The 13,759-nt window shown below is 34.5% G+C and overlaps 1 protein-coding gene across 3 annotated transcripts in view; it reads right to left on the bottom strand.

Annotated features, from left to right (window-relative positions):
* Window positions 1-9,808, bottom strand: part of eya1 (EYA transcriptional coactivator and phosphatase 1) — a 191,619-nt gene extending 181,811 nt beyond the window's left edge. For all 3 annotated transcript variants that reach the window (XM_073040646.1, XM_073040663.1, XM_073040654.1), the window contains exons 1-3: window positions 9,609-9,808; window positions 7,860-7,946; window positions 796-846 (exon numbers count right to left, since the gene is read on the bottom strand). The gene's annotated coding sequence lies outside the window, so the exon portion shown is untranslated. The remainder of the gene's footprint in view (window positions 1-795; window positions 847-7,859; window positions 7,947-9,608) is intronic.
* Window positions 9,809-13,759: the final 3,951 nt, after the last annotated feature.

Here is a 13,759-nt window from a genome sequence, read left to right as displayed (position 1 = left end):
TTAACTTTTTCACTTATCGGGGAGTGCTACATTATCAGAACTGTTATATTTTGAATGCAAAATTAAACCAACCTCAATCCTGTGTTTCGGATAGGTTTGCAAAATTCAATGGACTTTTCGGAAAGGGAGTAGTGGGGACGGGGGTAGGGGGGAGATGGTGGCCTACCAAATGTTTAACCCCTCTATCAAAATCATGAAAAATGCAACTATTTTTTATTGAGATTTGTTGTATTTCTGTCATTAACACTACTACATTTCTGATGTACTTCATTAGGTTCAAAGTGCTTTGGAATGCTTTGAGATCATCAAAGTTGCTGTTTTTTTTAATTCCTTTGCAGAAGCTAGAGACCTGCATTAATACTGAGAAAGCAGTGCTGGCAAATTAAAATAATATTTTTCATCTTCAGACAACCAGTATCTGCACAAACTAAAATCCATAGTCACATCGAAAATTCATGGACTGCTTCTCATACCAGTTTATGAATCCATATTGCAGAGAATAACATCATTCAGTAGGCTTATTACTGCTATTCTGAGCTTTTACCAATGAATATTTAGATAAGCAGCATAACTGTTAATAGAAAATGATTATCAACTGTTTGTAAGTGAAAATACTTCACCATTGTACAAAATTCTGATTAATAATATGAAACAGATTTTTTATAGTTGAGTAATTGACAGAATATGTACTTGAAATCTCTATTTATCATTACATATTTTGACAAATAAAGGTTTGAACAAGCAGAAACAATGTCTAAGCATACTATACTTGTGAACTTTCAACACAGCCCTTACCTGGAACCTGGAGGATCTGAAGCATCAGAATGGGATCGAGCTTTTTTTCACCTGTCAGTCAAGAACAAAATAGCTCCTTGTTACTCAAGTGTCAGGGCTCAGTACAGTTCCGAACAATAGGCTTCAACTTGAAAAGAAACATTCTTTCCCTTTATCAGAAAGGAAGAAAGGGAGACAGGGTAACAGAGAGTCAAATTGTCTTTTAGCTGATCTTTGCTGCTGTTTCCGCCTAAAGGTTTTTTTTTGTTCTCTTCCCCATGTTCGGAAAGCAGCCAAATGATGGGAAGGTGATTCACCGCAGGGAGAGACAACTGCTAACTAGATTAATCACTCTGCACTCGACCCCCTCACCCCACAAGTCAACATGCAATGTGTTTAGCCAAGGTAAGCAAGAAAAACTGACAGAAAACAGGTATTGATTGGAAACCAGACTTGTTGAACAGATGCAACTGAAGCATTACACCTCCAGCATCTTTAGATCTTTCATCTTCCAGTCATAAAAATGAAATAGAGCTTTGTTTCTCCCATCATCTATCATGCTGGTTATTTTACTCAGCTCAGCATATGCACTTCATATTATCGTTCAGATCACAGCTTTAGTTTCATTAACTGATAATAAACCAAACAGATTTCATAGCACTTGAGAACCCATCTCCAAAATTTGCTATCTACTGGAAGATCCTCACAGTTCAATAAGCTAACATTACCATTTCTGCAGTAATTTGGTTATTTAGTTTTAATGCTACAGAACCTATGAACACTTAACACCAAAACTAAGCAACACAGAGCATTAAGAATTCATACCAACCAAGGCCTATTCTGTCTATAAATAATGTTCTAGTGATCTACTGCCTGTACCATAATAAACAACCTGATAGGAATAACTACCAAACTCTTCTTTATTGTTTATTGCTGTAGACCAGAGACTACACTCTATGTTAAAGAGTAAATACAGAAAACTGTTCAGAGGAAATTGTTTGGCAAAGGTTTAATTAGAAATCAGTGAAAAGAAACTGTAATTGCTTGGCAGAAAAATATATTTGCTTGCAAACCTTAATCAGACATGTAACAAAAACTTAGCCTATCATTTTATGCAAGGTCCTTTCACATAAATATTTGAAGTAATGCCTGGTAGATTTTCCAATCTCATACCAGAATCATAGCATATTGGTTTTAATAATACTGTACAATAATTTCAAACAACAAAGTAATTAAATTGCTTGGATTCATCTAAATCTCAACACTTTTGTTTTCATATTTCCTATTCAAATCCAATCTCATTTTGTACTCTAAAATGTAGAATGTTATTGTAGCAAATACTAAATTATTCATTTAATTGAGCGTAAAGCTGGCTCAGGTCCTGCTTTCTGCACCTTCATAATTTAACTTAAAATGTCCACTCATCGATGAGTGAATAGCTAGTAGGAAAAAGAATGAGTGATGATTTAGTCAACAGATTCGGAATTGACAGGAAGGAATACAGTTATATTTAAAAATGAGTAATTGTTTTGCTTCTAATGAGCATATATTCTTACTATGGTGTGTATAAACTTTCAGAAATCTATTATGTTTATTACTCAACCATTTATTGTTTTGAGGTCTTAAAGACCAGACAATGAATACAAATAGAAAATAAGCAAGATTTGAGATAATAATTGATTATTGGCCAAGTAAATGTCACTGTACTACCTAAATTAAAATTAGTAAAGTTCAGTTGCTTCTACACTTTACACTTCACTTAATCAAATCAAATAAACTTGAGAGATTAGAGTTGGAATATAGTTCTGAAAAGTTCAATAATTGATCATAGAAGCTTATTTCAAATTCACGAGAGTAGTTTGACATATAAATCTGTACAGATTTTAATATGCAAATTAATTACACTTAATTGACATCATTATTTTGAGAATTCTAATAGTTGTTTTATAAATAATGACACCTGGAAGAAATGGTGATGTACTTTTATCCAATTTCCAAGTTATTGACAAAAGGTTTTTCACGTAATATAATTACGAGAGAATACACAGTGACAAGGACCATAGAATTGTGAAAGGCTCTCCAATTTGGACATTGTTGCAAAATAAATGTTATTTATTTTAATTTATCCTGATAACACAAACTACTCTCTAGCTAGATGAACACAAATTTTTGCACTAAAAAATGTATGAATTAGGAGAAGGAAAAGGCCATTCGGCCCCTCAAGTCTGCAAACGCCATTTAATATAAACTTGACTGATCTGACAATAATCAAAATTTTGTACATCAACCTACTCAGCATAACTTTTTTGCACTTTTGGGTATCAAGAATCTATCTATCTATGGCTTAAAAAGACTTCTTCCTGCACCATTCAGGGAAGAAAGCTCCAAAAAGCTTACAAGGATTAATTTTTTTCATCTCACCTCTGCCTTACTCAGGCAACCCCTTAATTCTCCCACAAGGAGAAACATCCTCTATACATCCACCCTGTCAAGACTAGTTAGGATAAAGTACATTTCAGTTAAGTCCTCTCCAACTCTTCCAAACTCCAGTAAAAGTACGAGCCTAACCTATCTAACCTTTCATCATAACACAACCTGCCCTTTCTAGATTATACTGATTAAAAGATAATTTAGCTGGTTGAGTCAGAGGCAAAGAGCTTTGCAGTAAATCAACCAAAATCCGATAATTTGCATTAGTTACCAAAAGTAGATTTGAATGCACTAAATTTAAACATAAAGGAAATTATATATTTGCAATTTTTCTGTTATAGTTGTTTGAAATATACATTCTAACTGTAATCAAATACATTATTTTATGTTTCCAGTGGAAGTCATATATCAGATAAATCTGTTTATACTTGTGCATTTAACTATGAATCTTAAGATGACTCATGTATGTTGTCATGCATCATAATAATAAAATGCAGTTAGCTACAGCTAATGATACCCATACTTCTGTGATAACAAATACAGATCTCCAACCAGGTGAGTGGAATATTTTTGACTCTAAAATACAGAGAGGTCAATCCCATGCTAAAAGTCTCTCAGAGACAAGCATTTAGCAAATTTGATGTGCATTTCAATTCAACCCAAACCCAACATATCTTTGATGTTCCCAGAACAAAGCTAAAGGAGTTGAAACATTCTGAGTGGTCAGACCTTATGAAGCAACTCTTAAACATTCATCTTTTCACTAATTATTTTGAATTCTTAACTCTAACTAGATCAGTTTTTGAATTAACTGAATTTATAGACTGAACTATATTTCCTCTGATTTTGGTTGTTATTATATCAATATTTTAAGCTTTTTCTTTTAAGGAATTATTTTTAAGTTTATTTAGGAAAATACTGGTGTGATACCACATATTTTATTGAAACAATTCCTTGGAGCTTTGAATACTTTAAAATTAAATGCATTCAAATTACGAAGATAAAATCAACAGCAGCTTTCATAATGTAGGCAAATAACCCAAAATGTGTAATATTAGAAAGGGTTTAAGCAATTGTACCACAGTATTGGCAGACATATCAACTGAGTTTTAGAAATCTTTTTAACATTGTTGGCTTCAGGCATGGTCAGTACAATTGTATATAAGCTTAGTTATATTGATCAGGAGAGCAACAATTAATTTTATGACAAAGCATCAATTAAAATGACTCATGAAGAATGAAGAAAATTTAATAAAATATCACAGAGTCCTTTTTGATTTTGTCATATTATAACAAAATTTATTCTGTTATAATCATATGTCTGTATGGCTCTGACAGGGGTTCTGTTTTTTACTCCAAAAGTGAGACTTTTTTCCGTCTAGCTAAGTAGATTCTCTACCTTTAACTTTCCATTGGTAAATATGCATTGCCCTTCTTATACATTGTTTTATAACAGATTCACCAGTGAATTCACAATAGTTTTATTCAAATAGAGTTTCATGGAAAAGATACAATGTAATAATACTTATGAACTGATCTTCCACCTGGTTTGACAATAAATGAACCTAGATCATACATGCTGGATCAGTGATATGTACCTCCCATATTGATTGTACTTGATTGAATTTGGAAAAAAATGATAAAATCAAAGTGTTTGTTCTACTTTCAAAGCAAGAAAACTGCATCAGCCTGTTGAGTATATAACATTAGACTACAGAAATGTACTGCCAGAGATAATTCAGCTTTACATCAAAGGTAACAATAAATGCAAAGTGAATGTATCACAGTTTTCAAAATAAATCAAAAGCATTAATTCGATTTATAATTTAAACCCAAAATTATAGTCTAAGTGTTTATATGTATTACAAACGATCTCCAATATTTCTCAACACTGAAGAAATTAATTAGGTATTTGCAACCAGCAGCTGGTTAATATTTGTCACCAGTAGCTTGTTAGTATTTATCACCAGCAGAAGGTTAATAATTGCAACTAGCAGCTGGGTAATATTTGTGTCTCAGTACATGCAACTAGAATAATCCAATTAGAATAAACCATTTCCAATTCTGATTAGTATATAAACATACCAAAAATCTCCATGATCATTTTTTGTAAAATGTATTTTTCTGTAAAATAGCAAAAACTAATTTAAAAACAAATGTTTTCTTTAACCCTATATTTGGCATCGAAAATATATTTTACTGTTGGACATTAATTGAAATCAATAAAGAATTTCATATTCCCATTCCTCCATAATTTAAAATGCCAACTGCAGACAGGAGGCAGAATAAACAGCATTTGTAAAATAAACAATTCATTAGCTTATTTGCAATTATTTTAATTAAAGTATTATTTTACTTCGAATAGTAGTATGTTGCAGACCCACAGCCATGAAAATTCATAATTTGTTTCTCGTGTCTTGTTGAATTTGACGTTCTGTTTTAGCCATCTTACTGAACTGCTACATTAAATCTGTTAATGCTGTGCTCTTCAACCCCAGAAATTATTTCCAGAAGGGAAAGTCTTTGAGAGATGATCAAACAAGATTTAAGGTAGTCATTTTATCACATTTTCCCTACCGCAGAGTTAGGCAAAAATGAAAATGCATTCTTTCACAATTCACATTTGGACTCCAAAAAAACCTACAAGCAATTATATTCTACTAGTAGAATGCAACATATAAACCCAACAGCCCTAGAAATACAAGCTTAAGATAATTAGAAATATAATTATCTTCTGAATTTTGATCACCTATTTGATTTCAATTTTCCAAATGATTAACTTTTGGGATCTTTAAAAAGTCATCATTATTATTTAGACTTATTTTACCTTTTCTTTTAAAGAGACACAAAAATACACAACTCATCCTGATCAAAAAACTCCTTCAGTCTTTTACCATACAGAATAAATTGAAAGATATACTTTTGAAAAATAATAATTAAAATGAGGAGAGTTAAGCTAAACATAAACATCCACTTTTATAAATCATTTTAAGTGGATTCTAAGAAATCTGCACAGAAGGAGTAAATTACTTTTAACCCCTGGCAGCAGTCAGGGCACAACAGGGTGCCAGCACCCCAACACATCCAGCTGCCAGTAATTTTTCTGCTACAATCCCACAGCATTTATTTCTTCCACATCCACCACATAAGGACCTTGTAGTTGTTGATATGTTTGTAAAAGCAATTTTACAGAAACTAATTTATAAAGACTTAAATTAGTCAAGAAATGAAATGCAGACACAGTAGATCTTTTCCTTCTCTGAATGGAATCACAGTTTCCAGCTATGCACTGCAGCCGAGATGAATAAAGCATATGCTGTCAAACAAACCATTAAACAGGAGATATAATTCAAACAAATTAACTAAAATAATAACAGTAATTATCCCAAAATTAAGGCATTTAAAAACGAAAATGCAACATTTCTAATATAACCATAATTCAAGCAGTTTTCACTTGAAATTTTTCATGGATCTATTGAATCAGAATATCTATCATCTCATATGGCAGCAACTTTATATCAAAAGTCCATTTATATTTTAAGGAAAGAAAATGCTTGTGTTAGTATTTTCTCGTGCAACTGCACACATGTCACAGTTGGCCTGAATCAGTTACTGTTGCAGCTTCAAGAATGAAAAATTCTACATGGGGAGAAATTATTTCTTTTTCACATGTTACAGCGATGCATGAAATGGGGCAGCTTGTGAAGGACTGTGACGTTACTTTACAACAAACACACACCATCAGTCTAATGTCAAATAATATTTTAGCCAGAACAATAAAATTGCGACAGTGATAAACAATCCAAATTATGACTTCTGACTAAAGCAAAGAAGCTTTAATAGAAATGTAATACTTGAAATATTATGAAAAAACGTTCTACTTGGTAGACCATATCAGAAAATGTACATCACACAAACATTGCTATTAAGTTTTATGCAAGTATTTTAAAATATATTCAGCATTACAAAAATGAAACATCAAACACCAAACAGTTTGACTTGGTGTATTCAGTTTACTTTCCAGGCCTAAGGTACAAAGATTGAATCTTCCTCTTGTTGCAAGCAAAATTTAAAACTTTTATAACAGGAAGCACTTCCTAGCTCAACAAAAGCCATCAAAAGTCCCCAGGCTTAATTTGCCATATTATATTTAAAGGTAAAATATTCTTTTAAAATCTTATTGTGATTAAAGTAGTGAGCATTTTAGTTTAATTAATCATGGACAAAAAAACCCCAGCAAAGATCAACTCAGAATCTACTCATTTTGCAGGAATTCACCCAAACTGCAGCATTCACCTGCTACAAAGCTCCAGTCAAACTGGCAAATTCTGATCAGAAGTGTGTGAAATTAAATTTTATTCAGAAACTTAAATAACAGGCTATAATATGCAATCGTTCTTTCTACAGCATGCATGTAATATTCTGTCCAGCTTAGGAATATTCAGCGTGGACTCTCATCACCCAATATTAAGGTTTAAAATCACAAACAATAACTACACCCCTGAAACAGTTACTATCTCTCAGGTTTCTGCTTAATCTCCAAATAAGGAAAATGCGGAGAAAACTTTACTGATGCCTCACCCTTGGACATCCGAGGAACACTGGCATTCCGAGTGCTCTTCCATGCAATTTGATAGAATTAAACTTGTACTTACAACACTTAAAATTCTCTCTGAACTCTGCTGTGTTCCCTTCAAGGTTTTGAATTCAGTCAGCCGTCATCGCATCGTACAATCCCGTCCCTGTTCAACAGAAAGGTCCGCATTCAGTGCACCAATTGTCCGAATTACAGGCAAATTATCATAGCAGTAGTTGTGGAAATCGAGGGAGAGCTGAGCGAGTGCAGTCCAGTCACCACTTCAGAGTGGCGAACGTCCCGTAGTTGCTTCACACACAAAACACACACACACACATAAAAAGCCACTGTGCGCTTTGACAGGAAGACTTAGAATCGGAAATGACACTTCGGAGTATGCAGCAGCAGCGAACTGAAGCACCGAACTCTCTCATGTGTCGCTTAAGTCACTGCTCTAAGCGATGCACCTTTCCCCATTAAACAGCAGCAGATAATATCAGCGATCCATAGACAAAGAAATGGCAGAACCTTCATCCGTCCCTATTTGTTTGCTCAATCTTGTGGTTCTGCCTAAGCTGCCTCGGGGCTTTTAGTTTTTGTAACGCAAACCACAGTTTTTCTCCTCCATCCAGCCCCCACCGGCTAAAACGCAACAATGGGAATCAGCCCCGTGTTATCCTAGTACCCCCCCCCCAAGTAGTTTAAATAAATTCATTATGTAAATGAGCAAGTCCGCAGTTTCTGAACAAACATCTGTGTGTCTGACCTAATTCAAGTACTCCATCAGCAGGCATATGTTTCTCCGGCAACTGTTGTCTAAAAGCTACCGGCAGTTTCACACACCTAGACTTTACCAGAGCAGAAATATGGGGGGAAAAAATCTGACCTCCTTACGGATCAGCATGCAAATAAGTTTATGTTAAATTACACTAAACCATGTGCACTAAAAGAGAGCTGAATTATATTTGACAACGGATTTTAGTTCCACGTGTGCTCTATTTAGGGCCGATGTTTCGGTAACTCAGACTTCGGCGGTCGTTTGCCTAAGTGCCCGAATATCTTCCGTCCTCCATTGAGAAATAAACGCGACCAATTTAAAATTCCACTTAAACGTTGTTGCTGTAATAATTAATAATAGTTCACTTTTTGCCGTTAACCAAATTATTATTTTACGGAAATGAAATAAACATTACGGTACAATATGTTATATTTTCCTTTAAAGCGAAAAAAATGAAATGCACTATAAAGAAATGAAACCAAAATTATATCTAAGTTTTAAAAACGCAGTCTTCTAGGTACTTAAAGACAGTGACATAAATTACGAAAATTTAAACATATACATTTTATTAAACCAAGTACGTTGAGAATTTCGTGGTATAGGAAATTTTAAAACCATAATTTTTATCCCTAAAGTATTCCAGTCCTCACGCTTTAGTTCATATATTGGAAAGCTGTTTTGGACGATCATTGGAATTTTTGAATTCTGTAAAATACTTCTGTTTATCTCCATCTTCCAATTCAATGCCAGTGCATTCCCATGTGCGGGCTACGAGAGGAAATTCTTTGTTTTTCTAAGTAAACTTGCATAGGTGGGATTGCAGAGTGGCAAATGCAGTACGTGCCACCGTCACAACATTGACACCGGAGCTCTCTGAATGGTCTGAAAAAAGATGTTACTAATAACTTTGAAACTTAACGTCGGACTTTCTATGCATATTATGCAAAACACATTTAGAAACAAAAGTAACTTCAGTTGTTAGAAAGTAGCTAAAAAAAAAGCAAATGAACAGGAAATCACTTCGCAATCTGTCATTCTCCCACTTCTTACCTTTTACAAAACCCAATAGCGCTAAGAGACCTGACGCGGAAATATTGTCACACAAGACCCAGTTCCTGTTAGGTGCCTTTCAATGTGACACCCGCCTCTTTGCGCTCGTTGAGTAAACACACTAGAAATCCCAGAATAGAAGAATGTTTTGCCAAAGCTGCTTCAAGTTGCACACACCTAAGATTTTGTTTTGCTTGTGTGCAGCCGAGGAACGCTGGGATTGTCACCAAGCCATATATGGCGAAGCAGGTCAAAACGACTAAACCTGCAGGGCTAGTCTATCGAAATGACAATCCCAGAAAGCTACGGTCTCCACTGGCAGCGGGCATGACAACGGTGATTCCAAATTGTATTGCGCCATCAGTTCAATAATGTTTGTTTGGTTGGTGTGTTTTATTTTAAGGTAGAGCCTTAATTTAAAATCAAGTTAAGCGCGTCAGGAGTAACCAAAGCTCTGTCACATGGGGAAAAACGGAGTCTGTGATTTTTACGGCAGCAATTCTGATAAAATAAGTTGAGACTTTTCACAGTTGAAATGGGATAAAATGGTAAGGGAAAAAAAAATCGAAGAACCTGTTTGCACGGAATTGCATGAATAGAACGATATGTCAGATAAAAGCGATTAAAACATCAAATGACACTATGGTTTTGCCTTTAGTGTCATGAGTGTAACCACTTCTTAAATCAATCAAAAAACCCGAGAAAACAATTGAACCACTACAGCTTTATTTGCTTTCACTAATGTCTGGTCCATTACATGAACAGCAAAGATCAGTGAGAGGGCGACATCCACCTACACCCACCTTCTTTGAAGTTCACTGTTCAAACAAAGTCAATATTTTCCAGCAATCACGAAAGTGGAAAAACAAAAGCTACAAGAGTGAAAACCATGTTATGGTTGATGTCTCTTTGGAACGAAGGTCAAAATTCACCCCTTTCTCAAAGAACTAGTAACTTAATCCAGAGACAATTAAGTTCCTTGACCAAGCTGGGTAAAGACATCAATGTCAATGAAAGACAAGATGATCCATCTTCCTGTAACTTCTGTTCTACACAACAGCCAGGCAAATCATTTGTAGATTATGGGAGTGTAAACATCGGGGACTTGAAGATTTGATTTTAATAGCAATAATATTATTATGCTGATGTATTCTTGTTGAGCTTGTTACTTCCTTTGCAAATGCATTACTCTGTAAATACACTATGTAGATAGAAATCTGTGCCACCAGCCCTAAAACAAAACAAAAACTCCCTTTATGTTAATTCATACAGGACCTTAACACCTCTATAATTTACAATTAAGCAAAACCATTCTCTCACTACCACTGTACACATCCCATAAACTGTTCATTTAAATATTGAGCTGCTGAAAATGCAGATGTATCAATAAATAATGAACATTATACACTTAATACTAGATTTATAGGTCTATATTTTAAAATGTAGAACTGTATATATTGAATGCTATCTTTGTCTTTATCATAGTACTGTTTTGGATAGACAAAATTATCTATTTTGGATAGATAAATAGATTTTGCATTGTTTCACTATTTGTAAAAAGTTGAGGTGCAAAATCAAATTTATTGTCATATGCACAAATACTTGCATCCACTGATGCAGCGACAAACATACAGCAGCATCAAAAAGAACATTCACAAGAAAAACACAAATTAAACATAAATTATACAAGGAAGCACAAAATTAGAACAAAAATTACCCTATAGCAAAGTGGCCAGGATTAGGGTTGCAACACACACAAAGTGCTGGAGGAACTCGGCAGGCCAGGCAGCATCTATGGAACTGAATACATCGACATTTTGGGCCATCGGGACTCAGCCAGGATTCCGGTTGTGCAGGGCTGTTCAAGAGCTGAATGGATGAAGGGAAGTATGTGTCTATACCTGGTGGTGTGGGACCTCAAGCTTCTGTCCTATGGTAGCTGCAAGAAGATGGTATGGCCTTTGATGATAAATATTGTATTCTGAGGCAGCAGCTCATGCAGATATGACCAATGGTGGGGAGGGTTGTGTCTGCAACACATCGGGCTGAGCCCACTACTCTGTAAAGTTTCTTAAATCCCTGTGCATTTGAATACCACATAAACCATTTAAATAAAAATCTACTTTTATAAGAGGTTGTAATAATAACAAAGGAAATCTTGGGGAATTAACACTTGAGGAGAATATTTATTAGTGCTATAGTGGCTTTCTTTCTATCCAGAGTAATAAAATATATGCTTAGGGGTTACATAAACAATATTGTAGAAAGGTATGTTCTTTTTAAGAAGAAACCACTTAATATTTTCAATAATTGTGAACTTTGCAAAGTATTGTTTGAAAACTTAATAACAGAAATATAAAATAATATAGGCAAATGTCCTGATGAAGGGTCTCAGTCCAAAATATCAACTGTTAATTCCCCACCATAGATGTTGCCTGACTTGCAGAGTTCCCCTAGCATTTTGTGTGTATTGCAAAAGATTTCCAGAATCTGCAGAATTTCTTGCGTTGATGAAAGAAATATAAAATTATGTGTCTACATCAGATGTTTATGGAATATGGCATATTAACTGTACATTTTAATGATTGTATCATCATGAAAAATAAGAATTATTTGTCATGGTAAATTTATCAGAAGTCTTGATTGCCATTATTAATAATTTAAATTTCAAATGTGTCAACACCTGGAGGTGTGGGACCTCAGGCTTCTGCACCTCCTGCCCTACGGTAGCTGTGAGATTCATATTTTGCATGCAATGACAGGAAAAAAGGAAGCCAATAGAATTTTACAAAAAAACTATACATAAATAAAGACTAACAAACAACCACTGTGCAAAAGGAGACCAACTGTGAAAACAAACATAATACTCAGAACATGAGTTGTGAAGAGTCCTTGGAAGTGCACCCATAGGTCATAGAATCAGTACCTGGTGGTGGTGAATGAAGGTGTCCATTCATCATCATTGCACGTCCAGATATTTCGCCAAAAGAACAACAAGAATAGTGGTCACCATTATTCATGGTAAAGTAAAACAGCAAGTTAAAGCTACTTGAATATATGGGGATATCTGAACACTTCTGTCCAAATTGCTGCATTAGTCCACAAATGCATCAGGAACACAAACGTTTTTCCTTACCTTCCTATTCTTTTTAATTAGAATAGTTGACAAAACATTTTGAATTCACCACAGATAGTTTAGTCTTATTACAAGCAGGATTGTCTTCTTCTGTAAATTTAAAATTAATCACTATATTTAGTCAAAACCACAGTTCAATAGCACTTTTTAGCATAAACACTAAATATAGAAATTCCGCAGTGCAAATGTACAACACACAATTAAATCCTTCCCTGTGAAATTATATATAACTGCCACCCCTAAGAAAATAGCCCTCCACTTGCAATATTTGGAGAGATCATCAATTACACTGGACAACAAAGATTTTGCTTCCTGAATACAAGGATTTTGCATTCTGGATTTTGCAATGCTAATCATGAAAATCACTGGAAATTTCCCGATCGTGCATCATTTTTTTTTTTGAAGTTGTCTATATTTGTTATTTCAATTTATAATTCAAGTCAGGATAACTGATGTCAAGATTAAGGAAGGCTTTTCTGCTGGTCCACAATTCAAACAGGTCATCAATTCAGAGAACTTCTTGTGGGACTGGAGAAAATCACATGGAAAGCGAGGTGGTTGAAAATTTTCTTGGCAACTACAGAACACTTAAATTACATGCAGCTGGTTGACATCGTGCTTTAAGCATACAAAACCATGAAGTGCAAAATGTCATTAAGAATTATTTTCTGCATTCCCATTTAGACTTCTTCCCTGCAAATGTTGGCACTGACAAGCATGGTGAAAGGTTTCACAGGACATTGCGGTCAGGGAGAAATGGTATCAGGGCAGCTGGAATCAATCAATGTTGACTGATTATTATTGGACACTGAAGTGAGAAGACTCATATACTGAATACAAATGAAAATTATCAACAAAACATTTTTAGCAATTGAACTATTGCAAAGCATCAGCACCATTATGCTATTAAACACATTATATTGAATAAAAGTTAATTTCTTGTTCCTCCAAATTCCTATGTAATACAAGTAGTCTGAAATTATATTTGTGTTCAGCTTCAAGTGGTCTGTCATAA

The sequence above is a fragment of the Hemitrygon akajei genome, chromosome 1 (assembly GCF_048418815.1).
Source record: "Hemitrygon akajei chromosome 1, sHemAka1.3, whole genome shotgun sequence".
Taxonomy (NCBI): Eukaryota; Metazoa; Chordata; class Chondrichthyes; order Myliobatiformes; family Dasyatidae; genus Hemitrygon; species Hemitrygon akajei.
The sequence above is the reverse complement of the archived record's forward strand: the minus strand, read 5'-3'. Positions and strand labels throughout refer to the sequence as shown.